This window comes from Dama dama, chromosome 27, assembly GCF_033118175.1.
Source record: "Dama dama isolate Ldn47 chromosome 27, ASM3311817v1, whole genome shotgun sequence".
NCBI lineage: Eukaryota > Metazoa > Chordata > Mammalia > Artiodactyla > Cervidae > Dama > Dama dama.
The window spans coordinates 54,512,416-54,525,110 of NC_083707.1; positions in this window are offsets into that span (position 1 = coordinate 54,512,416).

Below are 12,695 nucleotides of genomic sequence, written 5' to 3' on the forward strand. Positions count from 1 at the left end.
AAGTTATTGGCCATGTGTGCGGGTGCTCAGCTGTGTCCGACTCTTTGCGACCCCATGGACTGTAGCCTGCCAGGCTCCTCTGTCCATGGAAATTCCCAGGCAAGAATACTAGAGTAGATTGCCATTTCCTCCTCCGGGGGATCTTCCTGACCCAGGGATCGACTTATGACCTGCCTTAGGTGTCTCATACTTCTCCTGCCTTGGCAGGAGAGTCCTTTACCACTGAGCCTCCTGGGAAGCCACTGGCCATTGTCTGTTAATTCATCCTCCAGTCCTTCTTATACTCCCTGTAGGTTGCGGGTGGGACTAAATGTCCTAAACCTCCAATCCCATGGTTAGTTCTCCTGGCTAGCAGCCCCCGATCCTTAGGTGATCCAGGTGCTTCCCAAAGTTGCCTCATTAATAAAAGATTCCTTTCTCGTAGCCATCACTTGAGGAAATTCCAATAGTTTTAGGAACTCCATGCCAGAAGCTTAGATGAGGACCAAATATGTATTTCTCAATATGAATCACAGTATCATAGCAGCCCAATCAAACTAATCCAGGGGCATACTTGGAACTGGAAACACCCTAAACTCAGGTGTTACCCCAGCCTACACTTGGTCTCTTTGTTTATTTCACACATTCTGTGCAGCTGATCAAGAACTAGAGCAAAAGTCCTCATGTTTTCTGCAGAATCCTTTTATATCCTCACAGATTATCAAGGACCCCAAAATGCTTTCATTCGTGTGTCTTATAACTTTTAAGACTTACCATATTAGAGATTAAAACTGAGGCATTTAAAAGAATCTTTACTTATTAGAAAACACAATAAACCCATTTCATCCTTAAAACTGAGCCAATTTTTAAATGAAAAAATAACATTATCCAAAACAAACAAACAAAAAAAAGTAATAAGACAAGTGGTATTATTTTACATTTTTTCAAATCTCTCTAATATCTGACTTAATAGAACACAGCTGGATTCTCATGTCTGCTTCTGAATTCAATTTGCTGTTGTATGTTGTTTTGGTGGAAAATTTGAAGAAAGTCTAGCCTTGCATAGATACCTAATTGAGAAAGGGAAGAGTATTGAATAACCTTTTCGAATTACATTCTTTTTTTGATACTATACCAAAACTTGACAAGTAGCAGATCTTAGAGGTGAGGTGCCCTGTAGATTCTGAAACTATGTAATGAACTTCCATACTCTGTTCCATTAACCTCCACTGTTCTATCTTAAACTTTGAACGGATCTACCTATGCATGAATATGTGACATTATGTGTTGATCATTTGAGATATTGGCTCTCTAAACTATGCAGATCTTTCAAGAATTGATACGGATAGAATAGGATAGTTATACAGGTAGAAGTCCCAGTAGGGGACTCTAGATAGGGAGGGAAACCTAGGAGACTCTAGGAGATCACTATAATTAATGATTGCTAAAGAAAGCCATTGGAACATCACTGAAGCAGTCTTGCTTAACTATAAAACCTTAAACAAAACCACAAGATATGCCCCAGTCCATTCAATGGAAGAAAAATATCACCATCCTTCTATTAATATGATAATCCTAGTTTGACCTCATAGGGTCAGAAGCTTTCCTGCCTGATATGAAGAAGGAGCTAGTGAAGGAGGAGTTATTGATGCATGCCTTATGTCTATATCTTCATCTACTTAAAGAAGGGGGGCTTTCTCCAACCCCCTCTTCACTATACAATTGTAGCCCACTCATTCCTTGGGGCAGAGCTGCTTGCCTGCTGGCTTGTATCTCTTGTAAGCATTCTACATTAATTAATCTACTTATTTATCAAAGCCTATCACTTTGCCTCTCACTAAATTCCTTCTGTGCTGAGACACAAAGAACCTCAGCCTCAGTAAGTCCAGACACCAGGTGAGTGGTGTGAATTCGAAGATTAGAGTGGGTTCGAGTCCCCAAACTAGGTTTTTGGCTGAGTTCACGTCCTGGCCTTGTGGGTTCAAGTCCCAAACTAGGTTCTGGCTGGGTTTGAGTCCTGGCACATGGGCTCGAGTCACCATCTGGGGTAAACGGTTCCAGAATGACACATTTCGTTATACCATACCCTCAAGTTCACGTTCATTAAAAACACCACCGAATTCTTCAGAAGAACCTTTGTGTATCAGACAGCTAGGCAGTTCATAGCAATAGGCACAAATTTTCCAAAATTTCAGAGTTATTGTGGGTCTTCAGGAATAAGCAGCCATTTAGAGCCAGGGTCCAGTCAGCCCTCAAAGCCTGGCTATTTCTCCCTCCTGAGAGCACGGGCGCTCTGTTAGGTGGCCACAGGGCCCTCTGGAGAGGACTCAGAGGAAACCCGCAGGTGTGAACCCATCAGGGCAGCAGGTCCTGCCTCTGGCCGCCCTCCATCCCTAGGGCTCTGGGTCTAGGAGCTGGCTCAGACCTTGGAGTTGAGTGGCTATGACTTTTGGTGATTTAACCCAGACTCCCACTTACACTTCCCTGATAGCGCAGCTAGTAAAGAATCTGCCTGCACTGCAAGAGACCTGGGTTCGATCCCTGGGTCGGGAAGATTCCCCTGGAGAAGGAAATGGCAGCCCGCTCCAGTATTCTTGCCTGGAGAATCCCCATGGACGGAGGAATCTGGCGGGCAACAGTCCTTGGGGTTGCAGAGAGCCAGACATGACTGAGTTGACTAAGCACTCATTCACCCGCATTTACACAGATCAAGTAACTTTAGCAGAGGGCCCATCTATTTCTCTTCTGGGGATGCCCTGACCAACTAGCAAACCCCATAGCTCTGTCTGAGGCTGGCTGCTCTGATCATGCTTTGACTCTGTTGTCTGTGGTGGCCATGCCCATCTTACCCGTGCCAATTAGGTACCCACACCCGGTTCCTGATATGCCCATTCTGATAGGGCTGCTGGAGGTGGGAGGGCTTGTCCCAGTAACTTATCTTCCAGTATCACGGTGGAGGTTACATCCTCTGGACCCTCGCAGAGTGGGAAAACAGGTTTGAAAATCCACTCTATCATTCCAGTCTTCCTAAGCTTTTAGCTACCTTCCTCTGCAGGATACTGAGAAGTTCTGCTATTTGACTTCATTTTGGGGCTTCCCTGGTGGCTCAGTTGGTAAAGAATGTGCCTGCAAAGGAGGAGACCTGGGTTTGATCCCTGGGTCAGGAAGATCCCCTGGAGGAAGGCATGACAACACACTCCAGTATTCTTGCCTGGAGAATTCCATGGAGAGAGGAGCCTGGCGGGCTACAATCCATGGGGTCACAAAGAGTCAGACACGAATGAGTGATGAACACTTGCACTTTCATAAGTCTAGATGCAAAAGAGGTGGTATAGACAGAATCTGAGGTTGAGCATTGCCTTCAAGGCAACTCCCTCAAGGGAGGCTATCTATGTAAGTTCCTCAGGCTAGGGATGACTAACCTCCTCAGGCAGGGGTGGAAGGACCACCTCTACTGCCCTGGAAGGCTTAGCAGAATTTAGAAGTTCAAAGTCCCTAGATTCATCAGAATGTCTCCCTCCCAATTTTCATCATCCTATCCCTTCCCAATCAATGCTCTACGTTTAACAAAAGAGACCCCTGACTATAGGTTGGAATTTCAGCTTGCTTTGCAATTCGGTCACCTGCAAGATTTTACTTTTATTTGTTTTCCAAAGGAAATTTTTCATCCACGAGAGTAAAATTTCAAGACGGCAGCAAAAGCTTTCAGATCTCTTTTATACATGTTGAGCTGGGAATGTAAAGCTTTCAGCTCACCATTTTATTTTCCCCAAGCTCTGTAGCGCAGTTAGAAACACCCAACCAAACCCAGTAGACTCCTTATTTTTGACTAAACTATCCTCTACCGGCAAATACTGGGTCATTTAGAGCCTTGCCTTCTATTGGCACTTGCTTACGGGAATCTACAAGTGATCATTTGCGTCTTTGCCACTGTGTGCTCTGGGCTACAAGTGCCCCTTCTTGCTGGAAAGAGGGTCATTACATCCTCTGAATCCAATCAGATCAATCAGAGAACCAATTCCATTAAGTGCTGAACCAATTCATCGAACTCCTCATTAACATTCTGTTTTTCTGGAACACTCGTGGGGGCGGGAGGGGACCCTGATTAGGCCGTTCTCCATAAGCCTACTGCTCTTGAATCTGATTCCTGCAGGCCCAGCCTGGCCATCAGTTGGTTGATAGACGTTGAAGCTAGTTCGCTCTCACGTCCGTGGTGCTTTCTGTCCACATGTTGGGCGTCTTCCAGGGGAAGAGCAAGAATAGCTAGAGTCTCATCCTGAGCTGGAGATGCAGAGAGGCCAAACTACCCACAGCACCTCTTATCTCTCACCTCAGAGGTGCATATATTCTGCCATTAGACGCCTTCCTCAGGGAGCATCCCAGTCACGGGGGTGTGGAGCTTCTAGAATGCAAACCTGACCTGGTCGTTTCTCTATTTAAATTTCTCAGTGCTCCCCATCACCCACAGGACAGTCCAGATTCCTGATTGCTCTCCAGACCCCCGCCCACCTCCTGCTTTGCTCCCGCCACGGACACCCTGTTCCTCCTGCTGCTTCAAATTGTTTCAAAATGCTTGGTGTTCCAAGGATGGGACCGGTGGTACCATGCTGCGACTTCAGTCTTCTTCCTCACTTTTCCTGTATGGAAATTTCTTTCTTGGTCCCCAGGATTCATTTCTATCTCTTTCTGCATCTTGAAGTCGTTTCTAGCAACATTCCCCTATTTCCTTGGTCTCCAGTTCCTCTGTTAGGGGAACCACTGACCAAAACCACCTGCTCCGGCCACGCAAGATGGTAACCACGTGCATGAGTTATCTTGCAACAGGAGGTCCTGATAAGGAACACAGAACTAACAGGCTACCACCAACTGGAAGAATTTGGGAAAGGTCAAAGTTCGAAAGGAGAGAGGAGACACCAGTCCATCTGTCCTACCAACTTCTTAGAATCCTTCTCACTGGAATCCATCTTGGCTGAGTAGTGCATCTCCCACCAGGAAGGCCCCTGAATCAGAGTGATTGATCCGATCACCCTGAGACTATGAGCCATATGGCAAAGCAGTTCTAGCTTCCCTCACCCTCCTGCTGTCTGCCTGGGTGCCCCTTCTCAACAAAATCTGCTTCCTCAGCATGTGTGATCCCTTGGACAGTTCATTTCCGAGTGTTAGACAGGACACCACTCTTGGGCCCTGGAAGGGGTTTCTCTTCCTGCAACGCCTCTTCTGGGCTCTGACCATCCCTGGTCCCCTCCACCCGAGATCGTGACCCTCCCAGCCCCTCCCATCCCTCTTTCCCAGTCCTGGGTCTTTCCCCTCCCACTCAGGATCTCTCCTTCCAAGACTGCCGCCTTCTTGCTGCTGCAGCTAAGTCGCTTCAGTCGTGTCCGACTCTGTGTGACCCCATAGTTGGCAGCCCACCAGCCTCCCCCGTCCCTGGAATTCTCCAGGCAAGAACACGGGAGTGGGTTGCCATTTCCTTCTCCAATGCATGAAAGTGAAAAATGAAAGTGAAGTCGCTCAGTTGTGTCTGACTCTTTGAGGCCCCATGGACCGCAGCCTACCAGGCTCCTCCATCCATGGGATTTTCCAGGCAAGAGTACTGGAGTGGGGTGCCATTGCCTTCTCCGGCTGCCTTCTTAGGGGAGGGTTATATCTTGATCACTGTTGTATACTCAGCACGCACTTAGCTGGTGATCATCAGAGTTTTGAGAAATGTAAGCATTTGTTCTCCTTACGGGCTGCAGTGACCTATTAAAATTGGATGATACTCGGGCACCAAATTAAATATTTCTCTTGGAAAGTTCCCGAGGTAAGTTGTGAGGAGATTGGCTTTTCCTCCAGGTTGGGCCATTAGCTGTCTGCCCTCAAGCAATTCAGAAACAGGAACGTGAGAAACTGCCCTGCGTGCTGCAGAGGGGGTGAACGAACGCATCTTTATTAAGTGCTTTCTCGCACCGCGAGCTTCCGCGCACGCGCGCCTCATGCTCTTTCCGCAGAGAGGACGTCCTGCTTTGGCCAGGGCCTGTGATGGCTGCTCCCCTGCATTTGCTTTTGCTTCACCCTTGCTTTGTGAAGATGATGTGTTCTAGGGCACCCAAGGCAGAGTTTGGTGTTAAATGTTTCTGCATTTAAATCCCATCTTGGTCTTTCACTGGAAGTGTGCTCTTAGTAACTTGCCTTGTGTTTCTCAGGAAAACTCATTGAATTATTGTGAAAAGAAGTTGTTTATTAATTCTAGCAACTACATCATATCACAAATTTTGACAGATTTCAGGATCTGAACTCAGATGGGTGGGCTTCCAATACTACCCCTTTGTCGATTGCCTAACAACTCCTTTAAGGCTCTTTTTTTTTTTCATCTGTGATATGACCATCATAACAACACTCAGCTAACAGAACTCTGTGGATTAAATAAAATAAAGCACAAACTTTATTTTAGAGGAGAGAGCTGTTATCTTTTATTTTTTTGTATGAGTTAATTCATTGGGCTATATGCTTTTTGATGTGTGTTATGGTCTAAAAGAGGGCTTCCCTGGTAGCTTGACTGGTAGAGAACCCGCCTGCAATGCAGGAGGCCCGGATTCCTGGGTCAGGAAGACCCCCTGGAGAAGGGATAGGCTCCCCACTCCATTGTTCCTGGGCTTTCCCAGTGGCTCAGACGGGTTAAGACTCTGCCTGCATTGTGGAAGTCCTGGGCTCGATCCCTGGGTTGGGAGGATCCCCTGGAGGAGGGCATGGCAACCCACTCCAGTATTCTTGCCTGGAGAATTCCATGGAGAGAGGAGCCTGGCGGGCTACAGTCCACAGGGCCGAACAGAGTCAGACACAACTGAGCAACTCACACACACACATGGTCTAAAAGAAGGGCCAACATTCCCAGTTGTTTCTCTTCGTTTGTGTTTGTCTGTGTGCTTTATATCTGCAAGAGATTTTAAGGTTCTTGTGGTAACAAGTTTGCTTTCTTCCCAGTGCCCAACATGAGTGGTTTTGATCTATGATCCCCAGATGTTATTAAGCTGTTTTGTTTTTTTTAATTTAAGTTGATGGAATGATATTAAGCAGAATCCAGACAATGCAAATGATGTGCTGGACTTAAAAGAGAAGGGTCCCTGGGATAAGCAAAGGCACAGGGATGGGCAAGTTCTTGGGGTGCTGGGTTGGGTGGTTGGGGAAAGTCTACAGCTGGGCACGGCAGAAGAACTAATTAGGGAGGGCAGGGCTGGCCTGCAGCCCCACAAGCGGACCCGTATTCTGAACTAGAAAGGACCTCAGACATCCTGTAATCCAGCCAGTGAGTCTCTCCCAACTCCAGACAGCTGTGGAAAATCCATGGGCCCTGACATCAAACGGACCTGGATTTGCCTCTGAGGACATTGCTCTTGCTTATTTGAACTGACCACAGCCCTCGGAGCCTTGCTAGGAGCTCCAAGATGTGGGTGATAACACTGATTTCTCAGGTTTGCCATGAGGCTAAATTAAAGGATGTTTGTGGAAGTGTTGTCATTTTGGAACCAGAGCTATCATGAGGTTGAACCTCTGCTTGGACACGTTGCTTATAGGAAATTTCCTCTGCTTTCAGATTTTTCTAACACTGTTTAGATTACCTAACACTATTTAGATAGTTCCATTAGTTGCAAGAGAAAATGGGAAGCCACAGTTGATTCTGGAAAGGTGCACAGCATGTCTAGAAGATTCTTCCTGCTGGTTGTTCAGTCGCTCACTCGTGTCTGACTCGTTGTTAACCCCACGGACTGCAGCACACCAGGCTTCCCTGTCCTTCACCATCTCCCAGAGCTTGCTCAAACTCATGTCCATTGAGGGAAGAATTGGGGGAAGAGGTGAGGAGTTACAAGTAGAGGCCAATGCAGACTATGATTGGAGCATGCGCTTGTAAATATTTACATGCCACACAATCTCTACACGATGCACTGACGTTTTCTATGTGCCAACACTGAGGGTCGCACACCACACGCATCGCGGCATTTACTCCAAGACGTGGGTGCTCAGTGATGAGGCGGTGTGGTTAGTTCAGTAGCACATATCTTCTAAGCAGTACTATGAACTTAAGGTCCTGACCAGTTAGCTGATACTTGTGGCAATAGGAAAGAAAGCTTTTCTCCCCTTATTGCTATTAATGATTGTCACTGTGACTTCAAAAGCCTTTTATTTTAGAACAAGGCTTAGGAGAAATTAATGACACAGGAATGGCAGCATTGCCTCAGCACACAGGATCTTTTCATCCAGGCATCCTTTGTTTAGTAACCCTCTGGGTATCCACTCTGTTTCTATTTTTCATTTTAAAATTATGTTTTATTCTTTTTGGCCACACCACGTGGCATGTGGGATCCTAGTTCCCTGACCGGGAATTGAACCCACACCCTTCGATTTGAAGCATGGGGCCAGAACCACTAGACCAGCAAGGAAGTCCCTGCATCCACTCTGAACTCCTGACTCAGAGGCCCGTACCTCTCATCACTTTCTAGAATGGTATAGATACCAAATTGCACTCTTTTCATCCTCTAAGACTTTTCACCTCCTCCATGCAGACTTTCTGCATTGAATCCTCCCCTCCCTTGGGTACCATCCTCCAGCACCCTTCCAATCACCGACAGCCTGGTGGCTTTCACTTGAGATTCACACCTCTCCCATTCTTTATGTTTGTTCTGTTTCAGTTCTTTACACATGCCCTTGAATTGTGGGCTTCTGGAGGCAAGAGTGTCATTGTGTTGACAGAATGACATATTGCAAAGGGCCCTCGGGAACAAAGGAGCCAGGACACTAGAGTTGTGTGAACTGCGAGAATACACTTGTCTTCTCTGTAAGATCTGCCTGTCGGTCTAGACTCAGGTCCTCAGGGTAATCCAGTGGAAGGCTGTGGTTATGTCCTGTCCTCCTCACTCAGAGGCCTCTGCCCAGGGGAGCCTGTAATAATCCTGTAATAAGACCAAAAACCGTCAGCCATGAGATTCTAAGATGGGAACGGGATGACAATTTGAAAGGGCACTGTCGTGGTTTAAGCTACCAAAAACGTCTCCTATCCGTCTACTTCCTTCCTAGCAGAAGGACTTGCCATTGTTTTAATCCATTATCTACTCTGCTGGTCAGAATGCATTTCCCACCTCAAGGGAGCTTTCATAAATGTCCCGTCTGCCCTGGAAGGCACACCGCGCCCCTCTGAACCAGCCCCCAGCCTCTGGCTCTGCCCCTGCCTCATAGCAACTGCTGTTGGTCAAGCAGATGCCTCTGGTGCCTTCTAACTGGATTTCTTAAATGTACGGACGGTTCCCCTTGCACTCCCGATTAGGTCGGGTGCTTTCCACCTAATTGGCACTCGGCAATAAATTCAGTGGTGAGTGAACCCTGGATGAGTCACTTAACTATTTGGTCTGTAGGTGCCATATGTCTCCCCACATTCCCTTTCCATTCCTTTCTGTCTTCTTCCAGTTCAATACCTGTGATCACAGTGGGAGGGATTTTTGAAAGAAAACAATAAATGGGAAGAATTGTAAATGACATGTCAAGTTGATTATTTTTTTCACTGTAGTTCAGTTGGGCAGTGATGCCCTCAGATAAGACCCTTGGACCACAGGATGCTGTGCATACACCAACCACGCAGTCTGCGCTAGCACTCGGGTGTGCTCGACTACTGCACAGAGGATCTTGGACCGGATTCTGGGGCACAGAAAGGGTACTGGTGAAAACTGGTGAAATTCAGTGGGAGTACAGTCAGGCTTCTGCATTCGTGGACGCCGAACCCGTGGATACAGGGGCCTGAATGCACTCTACCATTGTCTACCATGAGCTTGACCACCTGCAGACTGGGGTGTCTGCAGGGGCTCCTGGAACCAATCCCTGGGGGATACTGAGAGATGACAGCACTGTTAATTTCGTAGTTTTGACAAATGTGCCATGGTCATGCAGGGCGTCCCTGGTGGCTCAGATGGTGAAGAATCTGCCTGCAATGCAGGAGACTCGGGTTCAATCCCTGAGTTGAGGAGATCCCCTGGAGAAGGGAATGGCCACCCACCCCAGTATTCTTGCCTGGAGAATTCCATGGACAGAGGAGCCTGGCAGGCTACAGTCCATGGAGATGCAGAGTCCGGCACAACTGAGCAACTAACACTTTCATTTCACTTTCAGGTCACCATGGTCATGCAACATTTTATCTTTAGGGGGAACTTGGTGAGGGGTATATAGGAATGCTGTGTATTATCTTTGCAACTGTTCTGTAAATCTAAAACTATTCCAGAATATAAAGTTTATTTTAGAAAAAGTGGGCAAGTGCACATTTTTGTTTGGCTAGCAGTGTCATATGGCCTGAACATTCTCACATCTAGTTATATCTGAACAATTTGTAGAATAAGGTTGAAAATGAGAATTGCAAAGAAATTTAGAAATGCTATTAAAAAAAATCTATAAGAAGGCAGTAGCAAAGATGAAAGCAAAACAAAAGACAGACCTGGATTCAGCTGGGGAGGGTGCGGGGTGGGGGGGGGGCAGGATCTTGCTAAAACGTGGAGTCAGACCTGTCATTTGAGGGAGGTGCCCTGGACAGTCAGGACACTGGTGACTTGTTTTAGCTTTAAAGAAAAGCCCGTCACTTGGCTCCACAGCCTCACGCTTTAAAATGGCCTCACTCCACTCACAGATCCAGATTATGTAAAATAAAAGAAGTCCTGGCAAAAATCAAGCTGTCCTGTTCTTCAAAATTGGGTCACTTTTGGTCAAGAACGAGAGCGTTCCTCATCCGTGGGCTGGTTACCATCCAAGACCTCAAGCCAGCAGGTCTGATTCTGCATGAGCATTTTCACTTTGCACTTGGCAAGTTTCTGCTTCCTCTTACAAGAACATTCATACGAATGCCAAAGCCATTTGACTTCTAAATATAGCGTAACAGATGTGAATGAGGGTTGTATTATTTTTTTGTTACACAAAGGGTCTTTCTTTTACCCAGAAGCCAGACACCAGTCCAGTTCCGCTTAGGCTCAGCCATCCCAGTTAAGGTAAATGGAATTGCTCTAGTTTTTCAAACCCAGGAGCTTTAGTTACTGTATGGGGATTTTCTTAACTCGGGATCCATGAACAAGCATCTCAAGTGTCTACATCTCTATGACTCTAGAGAGTCATCAGCTCCTTAAAGCTGCATGTGGACTTGACCTTCATACGTGTCTTTTTTTTTTTTTTGTATGGCGTGAGTTCATTCATCTTCAAAGAGTCCACAAGTCAAAAATGTTAAGAAACCCTGTTTCAGAGACACATCTTCCATGGCAAAACTCCTACTAAACTATGATACTTGCTAGGTACAGTTACAGTACAGATCCAGTCATCTTAAGGTCTGGCGTTCAAACAAATACCTGGATAATGACTGGCTGGTTGATTTGACTGCTGTGAATCCATAGCACCTAACATCTTTCGAAGACAGCACTGCAAGGCACTGGTGCTTGTAACTAGTGTCTTCTCCCAGCTGCGGCACCGAGTCTTCCTTTCCTGAAGACTTCACGCACGTCCACATTTGTTCAACAAACCTCAATGTAAAGGACCCCTCAGGAATACCAAGGCTGGCTCTTCTTGCCTCTCTAAGTCATTTCCAAACTGGCTATGTTCTTTCAAACACAGGATGACCAGTGAGCATGTGGCCTTGCAACTCGTTTGGACGAGGAGCATGGCTTGGTAACTATAGGCCCTTCTAGCTGGCATGGCATTAAGGATCCCAAGTGCAATTTACATGTAAGATTCTGGAGTGATTTGACCAGGAGAAACATACTAGTTCTTTTCATTGTTTGCATGCTTTAAAGTGGCTTACAAATGAATGTTTTAGGCTGTTAGTCAAGAGAAAGGTGGTTTATAATTAAAGCCTAGAATAAAAACTTCACTGGGTCTTATACGAATGGATCCAATTATGAGACTAAAAATGATTGCCTGCTTCAACTCCTTTGCATGACCTCTCCCTCTTCATTTCTAACATTATTGGTATCTTCTTAACTTTTGGATACTATTTTAGTCACCCTAGCAATTTAACTTCCCTTTGGAAAATGAATCAAAATCAAGAGTTTCATGTTTAATGTGGTCCTTTAAAATAAGACGTAATGTTAATAGACTAGGTAAGAGACACTGACGTGGTGCCCAAGCTCATTCCCCGCCCCCCCTTTTTAGTAACAGTGAGATGATTAAATATAACACTAAAAAAGACTAAATGCTTGTGGCTTTTTTTTTATCTATATTTAAAACACACAGTAAGAACATAAGAACATCTCAAATCATTTAGAAGGAAAAAGGGCTTATCAACCAAAATCTTTGGAAATTTCATAAAATTTAAGTATCTGCAAACAATCCAAAGAAAAAGAAAAAAAAAAAAAATCCCAACATTTGGCTGTGGAGGGCATCTCATATGTGAACCAAATGGCATTATCCCATTTTCCTTCAGGCAAACTAGTTACTAAACCCCGTTAGAAAGAGTACAACAGCGATATGAAGACATCCTCCAAAACCACATACTGGATTTAGAACATTCTGTGATGAAGCGCTTATCTAATCACGGGCTTTCTTTCCATTGCATACACGACTTTACATTTCTACAATGCAATGTTGAAACAGCCTCCAGGTTTTGCAAAGGAGATTGATGTCCATTCTACAAAAATATTAAGTTACAGTACATAACACTGAATAATTTTAGTCTGTACATTTTCCCCCCTCCCAACATAGATGACACGCATCAGTCTGTA